Source organism: Miniopterus natalensis, chromosome 2, assembly GCF_054644295.1.
Source record: "Miniopterus natalensis isolate mMinNat1 chromosome 2, mMinNat1.hap1, whole genome shotgun sequence".
Classification (NCBI taxonomy): Eukaryota; Metazoa; Chordata; class Mammalia; order Chiroptera; family Miniopteridae; genus Miniopterus; species Miniopterus natalensis.
Genome location: NC_142082.1, coordinates 156,878,280 through 156,892,484, shown reverse-complemented (window position 1 = coordinate 156,892,484; position 14,205 = coordinate 156,878,280). Strand labels below are relative to the sequence as shown.

The window sequence follows — 14,205 nt, the reverse complement described above, 5'->3', positions numbered from 1 at the left end:
AAACACTATTAAAAATTTTGAACACCAGAAATCATGTTGCCACAGTAAAATAAAGGTTATCTGCCAATTTAAAAACACCTATTTTCATTAGAATTTTTGCTTAAAAATGCACCCCAAACTCTACTTTTTTTCTGTGCATTGAAATGTCTGCAATAGAATTTACTTAAAAGTGAAACAGAAAAGTTGTGCCATATCCTGTATGTGGGCAACACAGAAATACACAGGTGGTAATTTACCCACAAGAGGGAGCCTGTATTTTTATATTTTAGTCACGGAACTAAAAAAACTTAAAATACAAAATTCTAAAAAATTTGTTTGATTCCACAATCTTTACATCAGGTCAAGTTTTGAGATAGATTGCAGTTGGCATACTTTTCAACTATAACATTTCAGCATGTCAGAAGATTGAAAATATAAGAATTTTTAAAAATTTCTGATCTATATTATGTTTATTTTTATATATAAGAATAAAGATGGAACTGCCAAAGCAGCCTAAGGGAAAATTCGTTTTAGGTGCTACCAACATTCGTTGGGTAAAATTGACTAGAATTATTATTAGTGCTCTTAACCTGAATTTACATGGAAATAAAAGGATATTTCAATCATCCTCTTATCAGAAAAGAGGCCCCCCCCAAAAAAAGATGCTAGTTTAAAATAATAATTTTCTGTGTATTTATGGAACAGAAAACACCCTATTTTAAAAATTATGGTGATGGCCATTCTCACCAATAGCACTTAAAACTTACCTAAGAAAGGACAGAGCTGACATGACACTAAGGAACTTTCCTTTCTTAGAGTTGAGAAAAGAATCTTATCTCTTAAAAAAAAAATCTGCCCAGCTGGACGTGGCTCAGCAGTTGAGCATCGACCTAGGATCCAGGAGATCATGATTTGATTCCGGTTCTTTCCCGGTCAGGGCACAGGCCCGGATTGGGGCTCAGTCCCCAGTCGGGGGTGTGCAGGAGGCAGCCGATCAGCGACGGTTCTCCCATCATTGATGTTTCTATCTCCCTCTCCCTCTCTCCCTCTCCTTTCCTCTCTCTGAAATCAATAAAGATATATATATATATTTTTAAAATCTAAACTTGGTTCCTTCATATCCTATAACCTCTATAAACAACATCTTAATTTAGTAAACCTCTCTAAATAAATTCACTTTGGTTTTATAAAAATAAAATGTATTCATTAACTTCAAAACCACCTTATAACAAATAATCTCGGCAACTCATATCAACCCAGAATAATCTGTTCTATCACCTTCGGAGACACAGTAATAGTCCGGTTGAAATTTGTCTCGAGGTCCCTTGTAAAGTGCAGGGAAGACAGAGGCTGCCCTGCCCTCCCCACCCCAGGCCCCTTCTCAGCTGCTTTGCAGATATGACATAAGGGGCTGGGGCTTCGGAAGAAGGGGTTAATCACCGCTGCTCCTCCTCTGGAATTCCAACCTACCCATTAAATCACTGGGTTTTGTCCTCTCACTAGGGACTGTGAATCTAATGGACCTAAAATCGATACCTTATAAATGACAGAAAAAATATATTCATTTGATGGACTAATGTACCCCGGTGTCTGGATCCTATTTACACCCTCTGCTTTGAAAAGGGACCACAGACTCATTTCCGCCAGGAAAAGGTTACTCAGTCACTCTGGTGACGCCTGCAGAAGCAGCTGCAGGGCCAACGTGCAGCGCAGGGAAAGACCACCGGCCACTGTCTAGAAGCGTTAAGCCTGATACGATCAGGGAGGAGCACGCAGGTAGCTTCAAAGAGCTTCGTGTGCTCCGAGGTGCGCTTGCAGGTCTCTGTTTCCTTATTTTGTTTCACAAAATCTTAGATAAGATTTTGAGTGCATCCAATATTACATAATGGTATTTAAAAAAAACAAAGCCCGGCCAGGCAGGACACAGCCTGCAACCTGACTGGAAACCTGGCTCAGCAGTTGAGCATCGACCTAGGATCCAGGAGATCAGGGTTCGATTCCCGGTCAGGGCACAGGCCCGGTTGCCAGTTCAATCCCCAATTGGGGGCGTGCAGGAGGCAGCCGATCAATGACTCTCATGATTCATGTTTCAGCTCTCTCCCTCTCCCTTCCTCTCTCTGCGATCAATAAAGATATATTAAAAAAAACAAAAAAAAACAAACACAACTTCCATTTAACAGTGAATTCTGTAACAAATGAGAAGCAGGTAAAAAAAACCCTTAAAGGTAGAAATGTTCACTAACACCCCAAAGAGATATTAGTCAAATAAATGCAGTGTGAGATGAGACCACATTAAACCAATCCCAGACGAGCTCTGGGGAGAGCAAGGGCGTTTCATCTATCAGAGGCATCACAGTGACAATCCAAAAAGATACATGGCATCTGTCGGGTTTTTACATATTAAGACAATATGCCTATGAGGTTTTCAATTTTCAGAATATTCTTTTTTTTTTTAAAGAACAGTTTATTGATTTTTTGAGAGAGAGGAAGGGAGTGGGAGAGAAAAAAAAAAAATTGATGTGAGAGTGCAACATCAATCCCTTGCCTCCTGCAGGCTGCTAATGGGGACAGAGCCTGCAACCTCAGCATCCAACCAGCAACCTGACTGGGAATCGAACCAACAACCTTCAGTGCACAAAGGACACCCAACCAACTCACACCAGCCAGGGCTGGATATTCTTTAATGCAAAGGACACAGATACTTATTTCAAAAACCAAGTATTATGCTTAGTCCAACAACAACAAAACACCTCAGTTTACAATCTATTGAGAACTTTATTTTCATAATCTTTTCATCTACCTTCAATATTTTTAAGCGTCAAATATAGAGCCACCCTGTAAAATGCAAAGATATCGGCAATGCAAAGAAAAAAAGTATGGCAAAAAAAATCAAAAGAAAGTAAAAATTTAAAGGAAGACCTATTTCCCGGAAATATCACTTGACTTCCTTTCTTTCAATGAGTACAAACTGAAATAGTCATAAAATAGTGAATAGAAAAAGCAACTTTAAAACATATTTTTGAGAGAATTCTAGCAACAGGTCAGCATGAGATTTCCTGTTCAGTTTCACTGGCTGAAAATTCATACAGTTACAATTTCAAAAGAAGAAAAAAAAACTGTTGTTCTTTATTCCATTTGCCAACCAGAGTCATTTATCCCCTATTAGATAAAGTATAATAGACTCTACGGAAAGGGTCACTGGCCTTCCATTTAATGATATTGCCAGCCCCAATCTGCATTTTCCCGGCAATGTCCCTCAACACAGAATAAATGGCTGATCTCTTCACAATAACAGCTGATTTCTATTTATTAAGCTAAAAAGGTCACCATTTTCTACGGCTGGGCCGCCCTGCACTATTGATAATTTTATGCATAAACAAATGGCAAATTTGTGCCACATAAATATGCATTAGCAATTACTTTTTCCTCGGGCAACGCTTACCGCATGCAAATGTATACCTCGCAGGGCCTGGTAGCTTTTGTTTTAGCTCTTCAACAGTGAAACAAAAGAGCACAATAAACAATTTTAAAATTGCCAATCAATAAGCAATGCAAATGCAAAGGTATAAATGGCAAGAAACTTGCTTAGAAACAACAAAACAAAAAGTGAGGATGGGGAGGATAGTGGAGGTATTTTCTTTTTTTATATTGTTTCATTTCTTTCTCTTTCGTAATGAAAGGGCTAAAGTACTCTTGACATAGAACAGCCAGCGAGACTGGTGCTCAAGCAGATGCCAGATGGGGCAAGTAGAAAATATGCACATGTTGAGTAAACACACACACACACACACCCCACAGAGAGGGTGTGGGAAAAACTGTGTTCCTAGGTGATTTCAAATGGATCACCTATCAAATTTCAGATCTTTCAATTTCAGAGTTTCAAATAATTTTAAAGCTGGGAGGAGCTACAGAGACACAACCAAATCGTTAATCCACTGCACTTTGCCATGTTGGTGTTTTCCAATATTGTCTTCCTCAGACAAAGGGAATATACATGGTCAATAAGTAGGATATTTTTAGGAATATGAGGAATATACAATAAGAAATAAGGAGCATCTCACAAAACATCTACACGCCCAGATGTTTGGCATCAAAAATGCTTATCTTAGAACAATTCATCAATAGGATCAGGATGAAGGATAGAGAGATAAGAGGTTAATAAGAAAGAGGCAATGGGGTAAGAAAACCTAGAAACAAAAGTGTTTCCTAATTTGAACATGAAAACAAATAATAACTTAGGAAAAGTTTGTATTTTTTTAATCCTCGTGGGAGGATATTGTCTCCATTGCTTTTCAGAGAGAGTGGAAGGGAGAGAAGGAGAGAGAGAGAGAGAGAGAAACATCGATGTGAAAGAGACACAACGATTGGTTGCCTCCTGCAGGTGCCCCAACTGGGGCCGGGGATCGAACCTGCAACCGAGGTATGTGCCTTTCGCTGGAATTGAACCCAGGACCCTTCAGTCCACAGGCCGACACTCTAACCACTGAGCCTAACTGGCTAGAGGAAAGTTTATAGTTTTTAAATCAAAAATGAACTTGAAAAGGAGATGTTTTTAGTACCATCTACAATGTACCTTTACACTTAGATCTATTGCATTTGATTTTCACAGGAAACGTGTCATAGCACACAGGCACAGGGAAGTTAGGAAGCTTGGTCAATTCCTTGGGACAGTGCTGCATCTGGGCTTTGACCCAGTGTGAAGCCAGCACCTGCAAGCTTCGCTACAGCCTAATGCTGCCATCCGATCCTTAAAACCCATCCATTCTGACCCAACTGAAAAACCTCTTCCTTAACGTGTAGATGGTTTTGCCTTTGTATAAAGAAGTCAAATTATAATTAAACAACTTAAATTGTCAGGCCTCACATAAGTTTCTTTACAATAAGTTATTACAATACTTTAGCTTCTGTAAAATATACTAACACTAATTTGCATATTAGCCCAAAGTTACATTAGTACATGGACACTGAAAACACGCCATAGTTTTAATGCTATTGGTGGAAGTGGAGTTCTTGGGGTGCTGTGAGGAAAAGAATTTCTGAGGCCCCCATGGGAGGATGGGGTTTCATTGAAAGCTTTTTAAATGATGTAAAATTAAGGGGGTTCCTTTCCAAGGTCCCATCTCTGTCTATCTCGCCATGGAAGAAGTCCAATCTTGTCTTCAGTAGTGCCAGAATCTTAATTAAGGCCTTAAGGCGACTGCCCAGAATTTCTGCTCCACATTAAAGTGCAGTCCAGTCCAGCATCCTGCATGTGGCCATGTGGCTGCTTAAGGCCACATGCCTATGGAGAGAGAACAGGCCAGCACAGGGCAGTGTGGGTCACGGAGCAAGGGGAGCAAGAAGGGGAGGAAGGGAACTGTTTGGGGATTTTAACCTTCCAAGATTTCGTGTGCATGCAGTGGTTCCACCCCCCTAGCCAACCCACTGATCCCCAGACTAGACTGACAGCCAAGCACCTTCCCAATGTCACCCTGACCTCACTGCACACATGCCTATCTCTCCCTTCTCCCCGAAACAATCCAGAACCAGAGAGGGGGAGGGAGGGGCGTTAATCCCCCTGGAGGAACAATGCTGTGTGAAGCTGTAGGTTCCTGGTGAAGCTTCCCAGGTGACCATGCTGACAATGTCTGACTTCCCTTTGCTCTCTTCCTATTATCAATATTAATAAACTAGCTAATTGCGATAACATTAATCATTTGAGAACAAAAACACATTTTGTGATCCCCATCTTGATCTTAATATAATGAAAGGTTTCACTATTATACAAAGGATTGATGAGAAAGCAGTAAAGATAAAAAGTATTCTTGGCCTAAATGCAAGTAGGCAAACCTGAACACGTCAAACCTGCATGTAGCTCTGTCCTTCTCAGAGCCAAGCTATTCTTCAAGGGGGCCTCTCAGAATCCTGATGTGGATACTAAAAGTCAAACTTCCTTCAGGAAGGCCATGAAACTTCTCTTGGCAATATTTTCCCCAATAATATCAGTGCTAGAAAATCGGGGTTGTCGTCAACATAAAAAGGACCTTTGTGTGAATGAGAGAAAGATGTGCTCTTAGGTGGATCATTCAAAAATGTGTTACCTGCACGACCATACAGGATGGCCCTGGGCAAGGCTTTATAGTTTTCCTGGTTAGAAAAGTGTTATTTCTAGTGTTAAACCCCACCTTCTTTAGAATTAAAGATTTTTGAGAACCAAGTAGCTACTTGTTAATGCAAAATCAGTACAGATGAATCCAAATATGATAGTAATATCTTCTATGTTAATTCAAATAATTACATAGCTAGCACACTCACATTTGGCTATGTTTTGTTTTCATTTTCAGTATTCATGGCTGAACCTATAAAAACTTAAGTATGGTTTTTCTTATTATCAACTAAATGCAATAAACGTATGCTGAACAGTTGCTACGTAAGAGGCCAAAGTTTTAATTACCGTCATTCCTGGTTCGATTCCTCTCTCTCTATGCAAAGGAAGGATTTCAGACTGAGACTATGAATATTCCAACAGATCTGGAGTTTGTCCAAAATTTATACTTGTATAGTCTACTATGGAGAATGCATGTAATAATCAAATAATCACAACGTGCGTCCTCAATCCCACTTTTACAGCAACAAAATTAGGTTTGGACACAGGGTACCTTTGAGGGGTTCAGAAAATCATGGAGAGCAACAGAGATGTCTGGCTAGGACTTTGTGTAGATGGCAGGAGAGGGGTCACTGCCCCGTGTGTCCTGGGTGAGGAGGGTGTGCCAGCCTCTTTGCTTTAGGTCCTTTCTTTACCCATTTCCTGCTCAGCCGACCCCTGACATGCTCTGGCTCTTGTGGTCAAGTTTCCCAAGCTCCTCTGGCATTCAGCTTCCAGGAGAGTTCAGCTGCAAAGAGGAGATTGGAGTGTGGGGCAATGGGGCACCATGGTGCACATATGTGTGTGCAGGGGTGCATGTGTGCCTGTGTTTGTGCTCATGTGATTTGGGTTATCTCTCTCTCTTCCACTTACTATTTGGAACAAAATAGAGACAGTAGTAAAACAGACCCCCATCAAGAGTCTCCAAGCATCAACATCCGTCAGCCTTCTGCTATTTGAACTCCCCCCCCCCTTTCTCTACTTCCCCAGGTGTCTCAGGTAGTAGCTCCATCTCCATGAGACTCCCCCTCCTGCCACACAGGCCTCCTTTGCTCCAGCTTTCATCCAGTGGCCCTGAAAACTGTGCCCCCTCCCATATGTCTCTCAGCATATGGGTGGCATTAGCTTCTTGTTTCTGAGTTCTAGGTTGCCACTTCACAATTTATTTTTGCCAATGTGTAACAATTTCCCAACCTTACATGCCCCCTTTTCGAGTAATCACAGTGGCTTCTATCTTTCTGCTTGGTCCCTGAACATATACATAAACGAGCACCCTACAGAGTGCATATTTTATTTTACTTTTTATCACCTAGATGCAGAACTATTATTTATCCTATATTCATAGCTCCCTTGAAGCAGGTTAAGGCAAACTAAGGTACAGGACACTTTCAATAGCATGGAAGCAAGCATGCTGGTCCATGTCTGAAGTATGGGTCCTACATATAATATTCATAATACATTAACGTACCAGACAATCAGTCTATTCTAAGTCCATATCTCTTGTCAACTGTTTACTGATATCCTGTTTTTCTAATTGACTTTTCTTAATCTGTGTGCCAAAGAAAGGGCAACAGAGACCTACTGGTGCTCCTAGAAATTATATCCCAGTGCCTAGTATCATGGGAATCTGCTAGGCTATTTTAAGGAGCCAAATCTGTAATGAAATACATTTCTCCAATAGTAGATGACAGGGACTTGCTAACCAAGTCTATGTCTTAGATAAAATATGTTTAACATGTAAGCATTTGTTTTTTCATAACAAAACATGTCCTTGTTAAGTTAGAAATGAACACACACACACCACACACACGCGCGCACACAAACACTCCATAAAAATGACTGATGTTAGATGGCTCTTACAAAATTACATTTTGAAAAATTATGGGACTATGAATCAGACATATAGATTAAATTTCCCTGAAAGAGACATGTGCTTAATAATTAATGGGAAAGGATACAAATAATATTTATGATTTTATCTTACCCAAAACACTTGAATAATTATGCAGTAATCATATAGCTAGATGAATATATACTTATCAAATGTGAAGTGTGGTCTCTGAAGAAATTTTAAAATATAAAACGATCTTTAAATTGAAATGATGGACTTAACTACACAAACTGAAACTTTAACCTACTTTAATATGAAGTCTTGTAAAAATACCAAGACAGAAAGATTTGCTTGTAAGAAAAGTTCACAAGCCCCGGGCAGGCACAGCTCAGCGGTTGAGCATCGACCTAGGATCCAGGAGATCAGGGTTTGATTCCCGGTCAGGGCACATGCCCGGGTTGCGGGCTCGATCCCCAGCAGGGGGTGTGCAGGAGGCAGCCGATCAATAACAACTCTCTCATCATTGGTGTTTCTCTCTCTCTCCCTCTCCCTTCCTCTCTCTGAAATCACTAAAGTTATATTCTAAAAAAAAAGAAAAGTTCACAAATCTTTTTAATTTTTAATGGCAGCAATCATAATGCAAGCAAACAACCAGAAGAGGCGGTGAAAAAAGAGAATATAGTTAATAATTATAGTGTCCAAATCAAAGTTAGATAAAACCAATGCTTGATGTTAAGACAATATTTCAAATACTGGTTCCAGAACTGGTTTCCATCTTATACTTGGAGAACTAGGTAAGTATTCAACACCCAGAAAAGGTCAACTGGAAACATAGTGGTTATAACAACTGTGCTCAATCAAGTCCAATTAAGAGGAGAAGATACATTTGCCTAAAAAAGATCAAACTTAAGAGTAGGGGAGGGGCCAATCATTTAGTACAATCAGATATTTTAAGGGTTGACATTTACAAAAGTATAAACTAGATATATTGACACTTGCTCCATATAAAAAAACAAGGTCCTGTTTTATTTTTGTTTTTGTTTTGATGGCAGGGTTATGGAGAGGTAGATTTCAGTGCTTTTTGAAAAGTAACTTTTTGAAAATGAGTTATGGAGCAATAGAATTGGTTGGAGCAAAGCTAAATGCTTTAGGGTTAAGCAAGGGCTCTGGATTCAGACATAATGGGCCACTCTCTGGCTTTGCTACTTACTATCCAAAGGATCTGGGACACAGCCACTTAAACAATATATGCCTCAGGTTCCTCATCTGCAAAATCTTCCAAATAAAATCTATACTGAGGAAAGCCAGAAGATCAAGCAGAGGCTGTAGGACCACCTTTCAGAAGCCTGAGAACAGGATTTCTGGATAGAATGGCATACTGGATCATCTAGCTTTTAAAATCCATTCTAATCTGAGACTAAATTATTCTACTGCTCAAAGTTCAGGCATATATTTTCATACAATTTCAGGCAAGGAAGGCTAGTGCTAAATATTTAAAAGGGAGGAAAATTTGCGGCAATTCTGCATTATTAAAAAGGTTTTAACATCACATAGAGAAAGGATATTCATTTTTTTTAACCAAAGTTGAATCTATTAAATAAAACACAAAGTATTTTTAGTTAGTAAAAGACACATCACATCACAAGTCAGATATGTGATTACTTAAATCATGAACATCCATTTTAACTTTATTTGTTGTTTTTAAAGCCTCCAGTTACTCAATTGCTAGATACTTTTTGGATCCTGAGGAATTAGGAACAAAACACTTACGCGTTCTGAACACTGAATGCCGCCTCCCTGCCGCCGTCAGCCAGGCCTTCCCGCTCCTCAGCCTGGCCCCCTGTCAGCCATTCAGCGGCAACCAGGCCACAGGAAAGTGAGCTAAGCAGGGCTAAAGGGCACCTTCGGGAGAAGGGATTCTCACATCCGTCTGCAATGCCCTGAGGGTTCCCCTAGTTACTTCAAGGAGTGCTCTAGAATGTTCAAGCACTCCTTAAAACAAAATCATTTTACTTTTGCTCGTCTTAACAATTATAAACTCTTCAGACTTCTCGCAGCGTTTTCACTGAAACTGTCTGATTTGATCCACACGGCAATTCGCAAAGGCAGGAATGACAGGACAGGGGTGATCCCTCTCTTGCAAATTTTAAAAAAGAATCTCAGGGAAGTTATGACTTGACCCGCAAAAGCACAAAGCAGGAGAAAAAAGGCAAGAACCCACGTCTAGTTCTTCCTGCCACCATGCTCGGTCACGGACCCCACGCACTTTGGGAACTGGCGGACTGGTCATTTTCAAATCCCTCAAACCATAGCGGCGTTAACTCATTTCAGGAATTAGGACTGTTGATCAGGATTATGCGAACTCTCTATTTACCTTCTCATTCATGGAGAGAAGGTTCCGAATTTTCCCACTTTTAAAAATAGGAATAAGCACCGTGGTTCTCAGCAGGAGGAGATTTTGCCCCCTGGGGGACATTTGGCACTATCTACACACATTTTTTATTTTGACTGAGGTTTGGGAAGGAGGCGATACTACAGGAATCTAGTGGGAAGAGGCCAGGGATGCTCCTAAACACCCTATAATGCACAGGAGAGCTCCCCACAACAAAGAATTATCCGGCCCAAAATGTAAAGAGCACTGAGGTTGGAAACCCCTGGATTAGCAGTGCTTTTATTTAAGCCATCTGTTTTTGTCTTTTATTTTTGTTACATAATCATAATAATGTTTTTGGAATGTAACATTTGCTGGGTACTAATGACTGGTTTGGCATAAGGCTATCGGCTCTTGGGTAGTCACTAATCCCAGAAAATGACCTCTGCCTTGATCTCTGCCGTCTGACAATACGTTGAACAGGGGTTCAAGTGACAGAGGTCACCGCTGCTGAGAAGAATGGGTCATAAAACAATTTGTCGCGGTATTTATAACATTTTGCTTATAAGAATGTTGAAAATAAGATGATGCAAATGGGAAAAGTCAGAAGCATACGTTTTGATAATATGAAATGAAAATGGAAATTTATTTGAGTTAAGAAATAGCCTCTGACTTCTCCGTGATGTATAACATACATCAAAAAATTCACAACAATGCACATCCCATCTTGAAAATGAATTTGGTTATCTTTATATGCACTAAATCATTTCAATAAGCATTATAATAATTAATAATACCCTTTTCAAAGAGAAAGCTCTCACTCTTTGCCCTTCTCCTGTCCACATCCTTCACGGAAGCCAGGGCTCTCAATTCTGTTTCCCACGCACAGGGACCAGGGCACCATCTCTGGACTTAGTTCCAATTTCAATATGAGCCAAATAAAAACACCTAAATAGTGAATTGGGAATTTAGAGACAAACTGTTTTAGTTCACACATCCCTTTAAGAATCTGATGAAAGCTACAAACCCAATCTATAGATAGGCAAATTTCCATGTTGAAAGACCATTTTCTATGAGTCCTGTGTTTTTGTACTTCTTGTGAGTGAGGGCACCAAATGCCTTTCTTCAGGACTACCCTTTCAAGCATATTTGTATAGAGAAAGCAATAGAAAATAGAGATAGTGTCTCTCTCCAGAGCAAAAGGCAGGTTTGTTTACCATCCATCATAAAGGTAATGTCTCACTTAGTGTCAAAGGTTAGTCATGCTTACTGCCTGATATAAAAGAGTTGGGTTCCCTAAGCTCCCGTTTTCTCCCCCTTCAGTGTAGGCACCACCAGGCTCTCTTTGAATCACCATGTCGGAATCGGGGCTCAGGAAATGGATGCAAATGCTAATACTCTAGCTACTACTGTTGCTGTGAGTGATAAACTGTCCTTTGTCTCTGATCCAGGATTCCAGTGTCTTCTGCCAGCATCCATCCATGAAACTGCGGCAGACTAATGTATTCTCTTGCAAATGGGGTAAAACTCTCAGACCCTTCACAGTTCTTGACAATGTACACAAACAACATTAAGCGTACCATTTTAACAGATGGCCGTTTTGTCCCCATATGCAAATTCAGAAGGCTAAAAGTATCTATTTTTACTTCTTAGTCAATAAATAGAATGGAAGGACCATAGACTCTAATATCTGAACAAACAATACAATGTTAAGTTTATTTCAACAAAAATGCAATTCACTAATAATAGTAGTAATAGCATCTATCCAGTTGCTTTCTGTACGCCAGGAACTTTGTTGGAAGCTGAACAAATATTACTTAAGTTTATGCTGACAATAACACTGACCAGGGAGTCATTATTATCTTCATTCCACTGGAGGAAACAAAGACCTATGTAAATTAAGTAACTTGCTCTGGCAACATAACCGTGAATGTTGGAGGCAAGATCTACGTTCAGAAATGGGATATGAACTCAGCTTATGTTTTTATCACCTTTCTTTTTTGCCTCTTACTCTGAATGACACACTGGTCGTACAATGGCATGGCGCCTGCCCCTGGGAAGCTCATGCTCAGAAGAGAGAGAGAAATTAAGAGACGGCGTCAATGGAACATCATAAAGGTTTTGATGGAGTATACAAAAGAAGAGACCCAACCTCCCCTGGGAGTCACCAGGAGCTTCCCAAACTGAAGGGTGACTGAGATAAATCTGGAAGGATGATTAGATGTAGGCTAGGTAAAGAAGTAGGGGTAATGCAGTTTCTGAGTTTACATTTGAGGAAATGAAAGCTGAGAGACACAAGGCCAAAGTCGCATAGCTGCTTTGGAAAAAAGAGCTGTAGTTCTGATGGTTGTTGAATTTTACTAACCCTTGCTGTCCTCAAAAATTATTCCTCAGTTTTTATAGGTAAAAAGAGAAATAGGTAATACTCGGAATTATCTAGTGTTTATATAGTTATTATTTCTCTTTTGTTATTATTTTTAAATATGAAATCATTAGGTATTAGACATTCCAGGAAATAATATATGAATACAATATCATAAGAATATCAAGAGTATCTCTTTGCTAAGATGGGCATAGCACATCACACAGTATTCAAAAGGGTTAATAAATCACTTGGAAATTTAAATGTCATTTTCTGTTAGATTTTATTGAAGGACTTATCATGATTATAGACAAAGTTCCAACAAGGTCAACATCAATGTTCCAAAGGCATGAGCAGGTAAGCTAAAGAGAGATCAAATAAATTGTTTAAATGTTACAGCGTAGGTAGTTCTCACGAATGTTTCTGCAACCAGTCTAACTTCCATTAACATAGTTAGAAACTCTCTGATATGAAGAAAATTACTATAACTTCAGATATTACTCTAAGGAGCTATTGCTATAGAATAGAAATGAAGAGATGTAGATAAATCTGCTAATGTTCATCTCATTCCCATAAAGTGTGCACAAAGAAACAGAAAACAGAAGCAAGAAATTCAAGAAAATCATGCCCAATAAAAAAGACTTCAGTCCAGCTGCAATACTTCCTAAGATATGGGTGCAGAATGTTCATATAGATTTTAATGGAGATTCAGTATGGTTTTGTGGACAGTACTCAGGTTTGGGAAGTGAGGTACCAAGGAGTATATTTATCAAAAGAGCAAAATATGACCACACTATTCCTGGTTGGCTAGACTGATTTTTTACGGACAGTAATACCATCAACACCACATGCATTTGGTGTCACTATGTAAAAGACGCTTCAATGGTGGGTAGAAAAAATGGAGATGAATATGCTGTGAATATGCCCTATAGTTGCCCATGGAGGTAGAGGTAGCAATAATAAAGAGCTATGTAAAATAACAACTGTAATTCACCTAACAAACTTTTGGGGAATGCCTGTAGGAGCAAGGCGCGATGATAGGCTGACAACTAAAGCAATCCAAGTGAGGTACAGGTGAGGACTGGAGCTCCAGAGAAGAAAACGTGCTAAGAGCTCCTGGCATTTCAAATACAGTTATTTACAGTTCTGACCTGAGCCAGAAGTGAGCAATGGGGACAGGGTACAAAGATCAATGATGGCCTTGGGTCAGAATCATTGACAGTAATATTATCAATATTATTCAATCTCATCAAATTGAGGGATTATTTTTGGGTGAAAAACACTGACTATTGTTCAACAGAATTTGATTAAAAAGGAAACCAATACTTCAGGTCTAATTACTTGAAAAATTACTTAAAGTTGCATAAATAAAATTTTGACTGGGATTAAAAAAAAATACTTAGAATCAAACTTAGAATACTCTATTAATTCAAACCAGTCCCTATTCGGGTGGCTAATGCTTTTCAATATTTAAAGAATATCTGCAGATATTGTCTATTATCACAGTTTTAAACCAATGAAAGGATCATTAAATACTG

At 39.4% G+C, this 14,205-nt stretch overlaps 1 protein-coding gene across 2 annotated transcripts in view; it reads right to left on the bottom strand.

The window, feature by feature from the left end:
• The window catches only part of SOX5 (SRY-box transcription factor 5), an 898,547-nt gene that overhangs the window by 654,585 nt on the left and 229,757 nt on the right, over positions 1 to 14,205 (bottom strand). The gene's annotated exons all lie outside the window — the stretch shown is intronic.